Source organism: Aquarana catesbeiana, linkage group LG10, assembly GCF_042186555.1.
Source record: "Aquarana catesbeiana isolate 2022-GZ linkage group LG10, ASM4218655v1, whole genome shotgun sequence".
NCBI lineage: Eukaryota > Metazoa > Chordata > Amphibia > Anura > Ranidae > Aquarana > Aquarana catesbeiana.
The window spans coordinates 153172936-153188015 of NC_133333.1; the positions used below are offsets into that span (position 1 = coordinate 153172936).

Below are 15080 nucleotides of genomic sequence, written 5' to 3' on the forward strand. Positions count from 1 at the left end.
ACAATTAAAACAACTTAAAATGAAATACCATGTGCTGCAACTCCTGAAAGGAGCCAATGTGAAGTTACATGAACCAAATAATATATCAATCAACAGAAGAGTCCCCAAAAAAGAAGAGTGGGAAACAGGGGCGTCGGGAGGGGGTGGCTAGGAGGGGCTGAAGCCCCGAATGTGACCCCGAAAAGCCCAGAGTCTATGGAATGCTGCATTCCATTGTTAGCCCCGAGCACTGCCCGCCGGGACTGATCTGATCGCGAGTGCGGCCGAAAGTGGCCGAGTGCGGCCGAAAGTAGCCGAGTGCCATAGCGGCCAAAAGTAGCCGAGTGCCATAGTGGCCAAGTGCGGCTGAAAGTGGCCGAGTGCCGCAGGTCCTTCTGGAGCCTGCAGCGCCAATGACAGGACAGCGGGACATGTGACGTGACGTCCATCTTAGCCTGCAGGCTCCAGAACGCTGTGGCGGGCGGCTCTCCTCCTCGGCTCCTCTCTGACGGTGACGAGTGACTGACTGCCTGCTGTGACCGCACACCACAGCTGAGCTGAGGTAGGTCAGACACACTGTGTGTGTTTGTCATTGTCAGTGTATGTAGGTCAGGCAGGTCAGTGGTCAGTGTATGTAGGTCAGGCAGGTCAGTGTATGTAGGTCAGTGGTCAGTGTATGTAGGTCAGTGGTCAGTGTATGTAGGTCAGGCAGGTCAGTGGTCAGTGTATGTAGGTCAGTGTACAGTGTATGTAGGTCAGTGGTCAGTGTATGTAGGTCAGGCAGGTCAGTGGTCAGTGTATGTAGGTCAGTGTACAGTGTATGTAGGTCAGTGGTCAGTGTATGTAGGTCAGGCAGGTCAGTGGTCAGTGTATGTAGGTCAGGCAGGTCAGTGGTCAGTGTATGTAGGTCAGGTAGGTCAGTGTTTTTAGGTCAGGTAGGTCAGTGTAATGGTCAGTGTCAGGCAGATGTGTTTACTGGTCAGCATTGATGGGCACTGGTAAGTCACACAACCCCACCACCCAGACCAAAAAAAAAGCCACGCCACCACCCCACCCCCGGTTCTTGGACTTCAGGCCGAAGCCCCTGGTCTTTTTGCCACCTAGCAACGCCCCTGGTGGGAAAATGTGTATTTTTTATATAACCTACAAAAATAACCTAGAACCACCACTCGGTGGTTCTTATCAAGTACAGTGCACTTTGTTAGCATACATTAAAGGACATTCATTCCAATAGGGTATATGCACAAAATATTTATAAAATAATGAGAATCCAGCAATAAATGGGTGAAGCAATGTAACAGTCTGGTGATACATAGCTTAAATAACAAAATCAGTGGAGAGCGACTGTAAAACATTAAATCCACAGACACATACATATGATAGTAATTACTGAGCTGGCACACACTGATGTATTCAGTCAAAAAAGGAGCAAATTCCAAGTTAGTAGATTCCAAATTGGTTTGGGCACTCCCACGTCGTACGTATAACTATCTGTATTTACAGTGAAGAATAAATCCTAAATGCGCTCAGCTCAGAACACAACAATGCACAGCTGCTACTCTTTCCAGAATGGAAAAAATGTTTTGGCTTTAAATATTCAGTAACGTATACATCGATCAGGCATACCTTTATGACCACCTCATATTGAGTAGGTCCCCCTTTGGCTGCCAAAACAGTGCTGACCCGACGAGGCATGGAATCTACTAGACCTCTGAAGGTATGCTGCGGTATCTGGCACCAAGCCACCAGTGGCAGATTAATTAAGTCCTGTAAGTTGCGAGGTTGGGCCTCAATGGATCAGACATGTTTTTCCAGCACATCCCACAGATGCTCAATTGGATTAAGATCTGGAGAACTTGGAGGCCAAGTCAACACCTCAAACACGTTGTGGTGTTGAACCATTTTTGCAGGGTGACAGGGTGCATTATACTGCTGGAAGAGGCCACTGCCCTCAGGGAATACTGTTTCCATGAAGGGGTGTCAGCAACAATCTTAAGGTAGGTGGTACGTATCAAAGTAAACGTGACATTATTGGCCAGATGGAAGGTTTCCCAGTAGCCCAAAGTATCACACTGCCTCTGCCGTCCTGCCTTCTTCCCATACTTCCTCCTGGTGCTATCTCCTCTCTACGTAAGGGACGCACCCAGCCATCCACATAATGTAAAAGAAAACATGATTCATCATACCAGACCACCTTCTTCCATCACTCCAGTAATGATGCTCGCGTGTTACTTGTAGGCACTTTTTGCTGTGGATACAGGTCTGCATGGGCACCCTGATTGGTCTGTAGTTACACAGTCTCATATGCAACAAACTGTGATGCCCATCTTTTCTTTTAACACATCAACTTCAGGGACAACATGTTCACTTGCTGCCTGATATATCCCACTGCCTTCCAGATGCCATTGTAATGAGATAATCATTGTTATTCACCTAACCTGTCTGTGGTCATAACGTTATGGCTGATTGGTGTGCGTGAAGCCTAACCTTATAAAACAACCCATTCAGTGCAAAAAAGAAATGCAAGGCAAAATGTTTATGAATATATATATATATATATATATATATATATATATATATATATACATATATCTTTTTTTCATAGGTGATCACATGACCTCTGTTCCCAGCTGCATAAGGGGCTTAAAGATTTGGGGGTGGAGACTTCAGGGACCTAGCGCTGCCAGAAGAGAAAAGGATCTCAGCTGGACAACACTGGATCCCATGGGTGGGTGAGTATCTGAAATGAGCAGAACCCACCACCAGGTAAACAGGAGTTCCACCTTCCCCTCAAAAAATGTAAAGTCAGCAGCTACACATACTGTAGGACACATACATTAGGACACTTACCTGTCCCAGAGTCCAGCGATGTTGGCACCACAGCTGATGTTTTGATCGGCTGTCAGGTGCTGCCGCTGCCATTGCAGGTAAGCGTCCCTACTGCGCATGCATGAAGCACGTTGCGCTCTCTTGCTGTCCCAACAGTAAGGAAAGGAGGAGGGGGGCCGAACTTCTGACGTACCTCCGCGCGGTGAGGTCCAACGGAAGTGGGGACAGGGTACCTGTCAAAAATAGCTACCCATTCCCCTCTCCCCCCGAAAGGTGCCAAATGTGGCACTAGAGGGGGGAGAAGAGACAGATAAGCGTAAGTTCCACTTTTGGGTCTAGTTAATTGTCTAGTTTAGATTCTCATATTACATAGTTTTGGTCAATTACTTAATCAACTTTGGTCAAAGGAGTCAGGTCAAACATTGTCAGAAAGCCAGCTGTTGCCAATGAGTCATCTATGAGTAAGCACTCGCTGTGAGTGCGAAACGCGTCAGCTGATCCCTGTACACTTCTGCTGTAGTGTTTTTGTATACCTCCATGATCCAACTTTTTTACTAATAAAAGCACTTATCATCAGACCGGTGTGCGGCTTCCAGATCCCTTCGCTTTTCTCTGTCAGCTGCAGCCAATGTTTGGGTTTTCTGACAGCCATTGCTAGTGGTTGTCAAAATACATTAGCCCGGCAGGGGTATTTGTCCATCCACGCTATTTGTGGGGATGACGGAATCTGTTGAATTTCATTTGTTCAACAGACAGCATAAAGTAAGGAATTCTGTTAGTGAATGATCAACTTTCGAGAGCTTTTCTCTCACTTACTGCCCTTCTGACAATGGTTTCACTCCATAGGAAGTGAGGAAAAATCTTCAACAGCAGAACAGACCGAAATAAAGTTTTATAAAACAGGGGAAGGTTAGGGCCCCATCAGTTGTTTATTTCGGACTGTGTCCCTGTAGCAGATTTTTCCCAACTTTCTCATACAACAATTACTGCACAAACTCTTGGCGCTATATAAATTCTTTATAATATTAATTATATTTGCACTGACACCAATATCAGTATCGGTGTAGAAACTAAGCAATTGCACAAGTACTTGTACTCATGCAAATGCTCTCATAGCTCAAACCAATACCTTTTTTCAGTGCTGTGCGATTTAAACTGGATGTAAACCCCCCAAAAAATGTTTTAATTAAGGCTTGCACTTTGTAGAGTATAGGTTTTCATGTCATCTGTGCCCAGTCTTACCATGAAGAGGTAATCCAGCTCCGAGCAGTCCTCTTTTTTCAGTGAGATAAAAGGATATAGAAATAGGAGTCAGTTTCTCCCCCTTGCTGTGAATGACAGGTGATTTACATATCTCATGCATGAGTGTGAGGGGGACATTCTGTGTACTTCACATCCCCCCTCCTTTCTTCCCCAGCTCTCCCAGGATTGGTTGCTCCACACCATGTGGTGACTTTCCTGGGTTTTGACTGGATGTTAGTGATCATGGCAGAAGTTCAGTGTAAGAAATACACAGGAGAAAATGCATATTGACAAGAGTAGTGTAGAGGTGGGCGGGGAGTCTACTGACATCACGGCTCCACCCACCGAGCTCCAGACAACAGATCCGCCCACAGAATCTGCAGTTTTTCGGGTCTCATAACAGACAGAGGAGAGATAGTTGACAGGTAAGGATACATGCAGGAGGCATGAATATCCTTATAGATAACCCCTATGGCAGTAGTTTAGAAAGGACATTGGGTTTACATCCACTTTAAGCCCATACAAAATGAATGGGCTCAAATTGCACTGCAAAGAATTGCATGTGCAATTTCTGTCCGATTCACATGCGTTTTCCCACACCACTCCTGTGTGGACCCTGGCTTGTCATAGTGACTTTAGCTTGAGTTCACACAGAAGCGGTGCGGGAAACAGCAAGTGATTCGGACAGGAATTGCACATGCGATTCTTTGCAGTGCAATTTGTGCCCATTTATTTTTGTATGGGCTCAAATCACACCGCACCGCAAAAAAAAAAAAGGTATCGGTAATTGGTATTGGCGAGTACATGAGAAAAAGTATCAGTACTCGTACTCACTGTGCAGAAAATGGTATCAGTGCATCCCTAATATCAATTATTATTATCACTGTGACAATAATTAAGGGAAAACTTTCTAAAGGATCCCCATATAGAATTAGAAACCAACCAGGGATGTAATCTCTCCCAACTTTATGCAAAACTATAATAAACATACACCTTACCTAAATGTTTAATAAGCTATGAATATAAGCTAAACTGTGGTGTTTACATTAGCGAGAATTCCTTTGGTTATGTCACTGGGTTTGCACCATAAAAATATCTCATCCTCACAAACTACAATAAGAATGAATATTGTTTCCAACTGATTTTACCCTAATTACCACATTCTTCAAGGGCAACGTGACTCAGATTATCATTTAGTTCTAAAGAACTAGCACATTGTTAATCACGCAGCTGCATAGCTGGAATACTCAGTCATAGAAGTTGGTGTCTGCATAGATGACAGACTGCATTAATCATAGTATGGCGCACACATTGTGGTTGTGAGGTGGAGTTAAAAGGAGCTTAAAATGTCACTAAACCCAGTTCGAAAAAAAACAAATATAATACTCCTTACTTTAATAAGCAGTTATCTAAATACCTATGAATGTTGGATTCTATATGCCAAAATATGTATGTGAACATTTGTTTCAGCACACTTCCTTAATGAGGGTGGCTACACTGGTTCTACATGGTCCCACTGTGTGTGGAATGTAGCCACACTCCTCAATGTATTCCTGATCCGACTTTCTACATGTCAGCGCATGCAGCACCGGCACGTAAAAGTTCTTTGCAACGCACGTTCATTGCAGCCCCACCCATGCAGTATAGCCCATGGGTTACTTGGATGACAGCAGGACAAGGTTCATACTTGTGGGAGGTACTAGCACTGCAAATGAATGCTAATGGCCGTGCATGCGCACTGGTATATGCATGTGCAATGATTCTTGGGAGATTTAGTCTGTGTAGAACAATGCACTTGCGTGCACTGGTCTACACAGCAGTGGCCATAGTACATGTGCACTGCTTGTACCTTGAAAGCGTAAGTGCGGGGAAAGCTCTTCTGTGGACAGCGCAATGAGGTGAGTATTAGTAATCTGTAAAAATATTAGTAAACATCATTTGTGGATCACAAGCGAGAGGTGCTAGGTTGGAAGTGTGTTTTTAGCTTAAGGGTTCAGGATCACTTTAAATGGTAAGTTCACCGTTACAGAAAAATCTGTAAGGTGAACTTACGCAGGACCCCCTCCTCACCCCCCTGCGGCAATCTCCCGTTCTGAGCCCCGGTATAGCCGCCTCACGGCTCTGAGCCCCAGAGCTTAATCTCCTAAATGTATAAACAAAAAAGTGTAGCGCTAAAGTAAATGCAGTGGAGAAAAAAGGTTTTAGAACAGGGAGAGGTCAATCCACATTTAAAGTGGCACGTAACCTCAACCAGGTCGGAACCAAATATGTGTGTACACAAACAGTATAATATCATCACCTAAATCAAAAAGGTGCAATGCTCTTTTCTTTTGAGGGAGGTGCGGATATACATAAAAGTGAAAATAAAGTGAAAGTAAATCAACAAATAGTAATCTCAAAAGTCCACATTTTTGGTAGTGAAAAAATATGGAATATGTCCACAATAATGGTGGGGAAGTATTAATCCCATGTGAGTGATAAAGACTTATTAATGTAGTCTATATGTTGCATAGTGCAGTTGAAACAGAAGGGACCCAAGGCAGATATCTTCACAATAAAGAGACTCCAAATCAAAGTGAGAGGTAGAATACTCTTACCAACTTCCGTGGACTCACAAGCCGTGGGCGGTGAGTCAAACGAGCTTGTACTGTCTTGTGATGAATGACAGTGTAAAGATGGGTTGTACACCGGAAGGTATCCTCCTTGAATGGGGGGCCCGGAACCTGTCCTGAAGGTCTGCACGATCACCGTTTTTTGTCAGCATACATGGACCATATGGAAAAAAACGACAAGGAGCCTCCACATAGTGTAAATCCAAAAAATTACTTCTCAATTGGCATTTATTAGATCATTCACGATCATCAAGGCAATCCATAAAAGTTTTTGTTTAAAATAGAATCGATTCAAGTAAAAATGGCAAAAAAAAGGCAAAAAAAAAAAAGGCAAAAAAATAAGCGTGGTGTGGGTGGCTGGGTGCAGCAAGGGTCTCCTTGCTGCACCCAGCCACCCACACCACGCTTATTTTTTTGCCTTTTTTTTTGCCATTTTTACTTGAATCGATTCTATTTTAAACAAAAACTTTTATGGATTGCCTTGATGATCGTGAATGATCTAATAAATGCCAATTGAGAAGTAATTTTTTGGATTTACACTATGTGGAGGCTCCTTGTCGTTTTTTTCCATATGGTCCATGTATGCTGACAAAAAACGGTGATCGTGCAGACCTTCAGGACAGGTTCCGGGCCCCCCATTCAAGGAGGATACCTTCCGGTGTACAACCCATCTTTACACTGTCATTCATCACAAGACAGTACAAGCTCGTTTGACTCACCGCCCACGGCTTGTGAGTCCACGGAAGTTGGTAAGAGTATTCTACCTCTCACTTTGATTTGGAGTCTCTTTATTGTGAAGATATCTGCCTTGGGTCCCTTCTGTTTCAACTGCACTATGCAACATATAGACTACATTAATAAGTCTTTATCACTCACATGGGATTAATACTTCCCCACCATTATTGTGGACATATTCCATATTTTTTCACTACCAAAAATGTGGACTTTTGAGATTACTATTTGTTGATTTACTTTCACTTTATTTTCACTTTTATGTATATCCGCACCTCCCTCAAAAGAAAAGAGCATTGCACCTTTTTGATTTAGGTGATGATATTATACTGTTTGTGTACACACATATTTGGTTCCGACCTGGTTGAGGTTACGTGCCACTTTAAATGTGGATTGACCTCTCCCTGTTCTAAAACCTTTTTTCTCCACTGCATTTACTTTAGCGCTACACTTTTTTGTTTATATATTCTACACAGTCTCAGTCGTTCTGTAGTGTTGGCTGCTGTTTCAATTTATTAGATTGGCACGGTATTTTACTTATCCATTTAATCTCCTAAATGTACCCCATCAGGAGGGACGTTTAGGAGCATTCTAATTGGTCGGCGCTGTCACATGGGTGGCGCCAACCATTCAGAACCGGCGTAGCCCATCCTCTCAGCAGGGAAGAAGAAGAGTGAATGCCAAGGGGATTTCTAAGCCCCGGGCTCCTGAGGCGGCTATACCAGGGCTCAGAACGGGAGATCGCCGCATTGCAGGTCAGCGGGACTGAGGGGGGTGAAGAGGGGGTCCTGTGTAGGTTCACCTTACAGATTTTTCTGTAAAGGTGAAATTACACATTAAGAAAACTGTCAGTACTTCAGTGCAACAAAGCAGTGCCTGAAGCACCAACCCTTGGATTCTGTAACATGAATAATGCAAAGCCTCCTGGTAGTATCAAGACCATGTCTGTTCCTTTCCATGTTTTGCATATTCTTACTATCCAGTACAGCAGAGTTGCCAATCTCCCACAACTCTTTTTACCGACAGAGCACTTTTTTTTTCTTTTTTTTTTTACTGACGACCTGAAAAAATGACAGGACTCCTATTAAAAACTAAAAAACGATATTTAAACAGTATAAACACAAACTGTAAACACTGACAATACTCATAAGAGGTATTTGGCCTGCTTTACATTTGAAAAGTCGACACAGCATGACAAATTATCAGCCACCCTCCTGGGATACAGGTTAAAAACAAGTTCTGTTATACATGCCAAAGAGGGCAATGGGCATGACCAGATTGCATCTAAAAGTGGGAGTGGCCTAAAAGAGGATGATTAACCACTAGCCAACCACCTAACGCAGATATACTGCGGCAGGATGGCTCTCCTGCGTGAATCGACATACCTGTACGCTGGTCCGTGCAAGTAGGATAGCGAGCACGTGCCACAGGAGCATGCCCACAGGTCCCACGGACTCGATGTCTGCTGGTGACCTGTGATCGCGGTGAGGAGAGGAACAACGGGGAACTGTCTATGTAAACAAGGCAATTCCCCGTTCTGCCTAGTGACATGACAGAGATCACTGTTCCCAGTAATCAGGAACAGTGATCTCTGTCATGTTCCTGGCAGCCCATCCTCTCTACAGTTAGAACACGCTGAGGGAACACACTTAAACTTTTGATCACCCCCTAGTGTTAACCTTTCCTGCCAGTGTCATTTTACATTGATCAGTGCATTTTTATAGCACTGATCAATGTAATAATGTCACTGGTTCCCAAAAAGTGTAATCTAGGGTTAGATTTGTCCGCCGCAATGTCGCAGTCCTGCTAAAAATTGCAGATCGCTGCCATTACCAGTAAAAACAATTTAAAAAAATTAAATCTATTCCATAGTTTGTAGACGCGGTAACATTTTCGCAAACCAAATATACGCCTATTGCGAAATTTTTTTTACCAAAAATATGTAAAAGAGTATATAATCGACCTAAACTGATGAATACATTTTTTTTTGGGATATGTATTATAGCAGAAAGTAAAAAAAATTGTTTGTTTTTTTTTTTAAATTGTTGGTCTTTTTTTGTTTATAGCGCAAAAAATAAAAACCGCAGAGGTGATCAAATACCACCAAAAGAAAGCTCTATTTGTGGGAAAAAAAGGACATCAATTTTGTTTGGCAACAGCGTCGCATGACCACGCAAATTCGCAAAAATTAAGGGGGCAAATCCTTCCGGGGCTTAAGTGGTTAAACAGAAGCCCTCCCTGACCACCTACCTCCAAATGAACATAGCAGCTGCTTGGGTGAGTACACATTGCCATGGCCTCAATGCTTAGCTTCATAGTGCAGCAATTTTAACCACTTGCCTCCCAAGCCAATTCTGACACTTCTCTCCTACATGTAAAAATCATATTTATTTTACTAAAAAATTACTCAGAACTCCCAAACATTATTTATGTTTTTTTTTAGCAGAGACTCTAGGGAATAAAATGGTGGTAGTGGCAACTTTTTATATCGCACAAATTTTGAATAGCAAATTTTCAAACTGTTTTTTTGGGGAAAAAAAACAGTTTCATGATTTAAAAAAACAAAACACTAAAGTTAGCCCATTTTTTTTGCATAATGTGAAAGATGATGTTACACTGAGTAAATAGATACCTAACATGTCACACTTTAAAATTGCACACACTCGTTGAATGGTGCCAAACTTCCATACTAAAATCTCCATAGGCAATCCTTTAAATATGTTTAAAGGTTACATCTTTAGGGTTACAGGCTAGAATTATTGCACTCGCTCTAATGTTCAGGGCGATATCTCGCATGTGTGGTTTGAACGCCGTTTACATGTGCTGCCGCGATGTACATGCACGCTGGGACGGGGGCACTTTCCCTTTACATTTTTTTTTGTTGATCACTTTTATCCCTATTACTAGGTATGTAAACATCCTTTGTAATAGGAATAGGGCATGACAGGTCCTCTTTACAGCAAGATCTGGGGTCTATAAGTCCCCAGATCTCGCCTCTAGGCTGGAAAACCTGAGATAAAATTTTTTTTAAAAAACCATCTTGGCTTCCCAGCTGAAGAAACGCCAGTGTTTACATTTGCCCAGGCCGGACGTGATGTCATAACGTCAGGGCTGACGTTAGGGCTGCCGGCCGATTAATTCTCTGGCTCGCCGATGGCAGCAGGAGGGACGTCACCTCCCGCCTCCTGTAAAAACAATCAAGCCGCTGAACAGCGGCTATGATTGTTTTTACAGTGCAGGGAATCATCGGCATAAAAAGAAGATATCTGAATGATAGCTGCAGGCATCATTCAGATATCCCTACTCAAAGGCTACTATATGACGTCCTTGGGCAAAAAGTGGTTAAATAAACATGTCAAGTTTCACAGGCGGCATCGCCTATCAACCTTGCCTGTTGAGCTTAATGGGGCTTGACTTGCTGTTGTGACACAGTATTTGAAAGCAAAATTCCATTTTGGCTGGGAAAAAAAAAAACACATTCAGTAGGGAGCAGTACCACTTAATGCACTAACAGTGGGAGGGTCTTAAAGGGGCAATAAATACCAGGAGAGTGCGTTAAGTACAGAGTGTAGAGTTCAGGTGTGCGCCACATACAGAGTGCAAGGTTCAAGTGTGTGCTACATACAGAGTGCAGGGTTCAGGGGTGCGCTTCGTACAGAGTACAGTGGTGCCCCCTTTTCCCCCAAATCGCCCCCTCCCCCAGTACAGTGCTTTACTCCCTCCCTCAAATCCCTCTCCTTGACAGTACCTGAACTGAGGCTGCAGAAGGGCAGGATAGGTTACTCAAGAGGAGAGTGTAGTGTAGCTGTGGGGCCAGGCTTCAGGAGCCGTTTCCATCAGAAAAGCACTGGGTTCCAACTACCTATTTATGTAGAGAAGCGGCAGGCGGAGATCAATTCTTAGTCCAAATCTAGAGGAACAGGATCGGCAAATGTGTCCGCATGTTCATTCCGCCGCCAGCTCCAGCCTGCTTCTATTTAAAAATAATCCTAACTGGCTCAAAAATCTCTGCCTGGATAAGTGGCTGCTGTCAAGCTGTCAAGGGGTTCTTTTTTTACACTTGCCAAGCCAACACTCACCTGCCTGAAAAAAGCACAGATTTTTACTGACATAAAATTTCTCGGATATTTACTGACACTGTTAAACTCACTGATAATCACCGATAGTAAATTTATTGAGGGTTGGCAGCCCTGCAGCTGCCCTTCATAATGATGGGCTAACGGGAAAGTGCAAGAGCAGAAGGAAGTGACACGGTCTTCATGCTACCAGGAAATTTAGAGCTTTGCAAGTTAGAGCACTGCATGATTCAGGGCATCAAGGACACTGACAAGGACATTGAAAAGTAGGTGCAAGCCCAAATAGGCCATACCACTACCATTAGGTCATAAACAGGTTTATTTTCAAGAAACATTCCAGGCATACATAAACTCCATTACAACCTATTTGGTAAAGAATGTCAAAAAATAATTATCATGTGCAATAACCCTTAGCAACGAATCAGATTTTAGTGCACTGGAGGCAGATCTGTGAAAGTATAATTGTTGTAATTGGTTATCATAGATTACAACACACTGCTCTTTGCAAAATGTATATTTACAGAAGAACCTGGGGGTATTTTTATATGGTATATGAAATGAGCTGTAATCCTTTTTTTGGCAAGGAAAAAAATGTGGCTGGAATAAAGAAAGTACTACAGCTGACTGGGGGGAGGGGGGGGGGGTAATCAATGGTGGAGAAGGATCTGGGGGTTTTGGTAGATCACAAGCTCAATAATAGCATGCAATGCCATGCTGCGGTTTCCAAAGCGAGCAAAGTCCTTTCTTGTATTAAGAGATGTATGGACACCAGAGAGAGAGATATCATTTTGCCCCTGTACAAATCATTAGTAAAACCTCATCTGGAATATGCACTTCACTTTTGGGCACCAGTTCTCAAAAAGGATATCGGGGAACTGGAGAAAGTGCAGAGAAGGGCAACCAAACTGATAAGAGGCATGGAGGAGCACAGCTATGAGGAAAGATTAGAGGAACTGAAATTATTCCCTCTTGAGAAGAGGAGATTAAGGAGGGATATGATCAACATGTACAAATACATAAGTGGTCCATATTGTGAACTTGGTGCTGAGTTATTCACTTTAAGGTCATCACTGAGGACAAGGGGGCACTCTTTACGTCTAGAGGAAAAGAGATTTCATCTCCAAATAAGGAAAGGTTTAACAGTAAGAACTGTGAAAATGTGGAATAGACTCCCTCCAGAGGTGGTTCTGCCAAGCTCAGTAGATTGCTTTAAAAAAGGCCTGGACTCTTTCCTAAATGTACAAAATAGATATTCTTTATTGTCATTGTATACATACAACAAAATTTTTCCGGATACTCTTTACAGCAGCAATAAAACATTTCTCAAGAAAACCACACATACATACTCCTAGCACATGCCTACATATCTATTTAAATATATAAAAATATAAAATGTTATTTAAAAATAAATAAATAAAAGAATGTTAAAATTCTACATAAAATTCCTAAAACACTGTACCTGATGGGATTATGGACAATACGGCCCTAGGGAAAAAACTATGCTTTAACCGATTAGTGTGCGTTTTAAGTGTTCTATATCTTTTCCCTGATGGCAATGGGACAAACACACTGTAACCTGGGTGGATTGGATCAATACTAATAGCTTTTGCCCGCTTTTTTAATCGGCTGGCATATGCTGTGTCCAAATTCGGTAGCTCTGTTCCCATGATCCGCTGTGCTGTTTTCACCACACGAGACAGGCACTTCTTATCCTCCGCCCTGCAGCTGGCATACCACACCACAGCGCAGTGGAGAAGAATACTCTCAATGGTACAATGATAGAAATTGACCAGAAGCCTTAAGGGAAATCCAGCCTGCTTCAGTCTCCGAAGGAAAAACACTCTCTGCTGCGCTTTTTTCACAAGAAAAAAAAATATTTTGAGACCATGAAAACTCCCTTGTAATATGCACTCCCAAAAATGTAATAGTGTCCACCCTTTCCACCTCCTCATCACCTATATAAACTGGGCAATGATTGATCTTTCTTGATCTCCTATAATCCACTATTATTTCTTTAGTTTTTGCCGTATTGAGTATTAAATCATTTTCTCTACACCACTCAACCAAATGTTGAATTTCCTGCCTATAAGCTGTCTCATCATTATCTTGTATGAGTTCCACTAAAGTGATGTCATCAGCAAACTTTACTATAGTGTTAGACGCATGTATGGGAGTACAGTCGTGTGTGAACAATGTAAACAGGGCTGGACTTAACACACATCCCTGTGGTACCCCCGTATTCAAAATAATTGTGTTAGACACCTGATCTCCTATTCTCACCATTTGTGGCCTGTTTGTTAGAAAATCCATAATCCATGAGCGCAGCAATGGACATAGGACCAAAGCTTTGAAGTTTTACACTAATTTTTCAGGAATTACTGTATTAAATGCAGAGCTAAAATCAATGAATAACATCCTAACATATGTGTTTGGGTGCTCAAGATGTGTCAAGGCAGCATGCAATGCAATAGCAATTGCATCATCTGTGCATCTATTTGCACGATAGGCAAACTGATACTTATCCAGATCAACAGGAATGCTTGCCTTAAGATGTGATAATACAAGCCTCTCAAAACATTTCATGATGATACGAGTTAGGGCAACTGGGCAATGATCTTTTAAGCATGATAGCGCTGATTTTTTAGGTATTGGAACAATAGTAGTAGATTTAAAACAAGAAGGTATTGCAGCCTGCTTTATTGACAAATTAAAAATATCAGTAAATATATAACTGGGTACTAACATTTTATAGGTAAAGTTGATTCAGGGAAAATCCAATTGCCTCTCCGGGGATCAGGAAGGAATTTTTTCCCCTTCTGTAGCAAATTGGAGCATGCTTTGCTGGGGTTTTCGTATTTCTCTGGATAAACTGTGGGTGTAGAATTGGGTATATGGGATTGAATTTTTTTTTTTTGGGTGAATTAAATGGACTTGTGTCTTTTTTCAACCTGACCAACTATGTAACTATGTATGTGACAGCTAAATCCCTCTTTGTGGCAGAAGAAATATCAAAGTGATGTTGAAAACTTAAAAATAAAAGATTATTTGCCCAGTAAAAAAATGTTGTGACCAGGTGTTCAAGAGAACGCATAGTGTATTTTTAGTGAGTATGTATGCTGAGTTATTACTTCAGCATTTACTTTGAAGTAACAGTTACATGATGTTCCCATTTGCTAGCTCCTTCTATGATTTTGTTTTTTAATTTCTGCTCTTGTACTATAGGGCTTAGGCTCCTTTCACTGCGACTTTACAGTGCGACTATGATGCGACATTTGGTGCAACTTTAATCTGATTTTACATTCTCTGGACCAAAGTCGCATCAAAAGTCCGACCAAAGTGGTGCAGGAACCTTTTCTAAGGTTGCAGTGGCTTCAGTAGCATCAGTTGGAAAGGCTCTCATAGTCTCACAAGTTGGATCCCAAATCACAGGAAGAAGCCTTAGGGATGAGCATGAGTTAGGTCCGAACTCAGGTTTGGACCAAACCAAGAGGCAAGCTGTCACTCTCACCAAATAAGTGTCCAATCATATTTTCCCGAGGCATTCTCCACCCCACAGCTGCGCCTAACAAAGGGGCGACATCATAGACCTAATATGGACACATAGTTATAT

At 42.4% G+C, this 15080-nt stretch overlaps 1 protein-coding gene and 1 long non-coding RNA gene across 2 annotated transcripts in view; one reads left to right on the forward strand and one right to left on the reverse strand.

Annotated features, from left to right (window-relative positions):
• The window catches only part of LOC141110946 (BAR/IMD domain-containing adapter protein 2-like), a 291276-nt gene that overhangs the window by 122202 nt on the left and 153994 nt on the right, over positions 1-15080 (reverse strand). The gene's annotated exons all lie outside the window — the stretch shown is intronic.
• LOC141110947 (uncharacterized) overlaps positions 5804-15080 on the forward strand; it is a 39533-nt gene continuing 30256 nt past the window's right edge. The window contains exons 1-2 of the long non-coding RNA XR_012236353.1: positions 5804-5948; positions 9461-9671. This is a non-coding gene — a long non-coding RNA (uncharacterized lncRNA). The remainder of the gene's footprint in view (positions 5949-9460; positions 9672-15080) is intronic.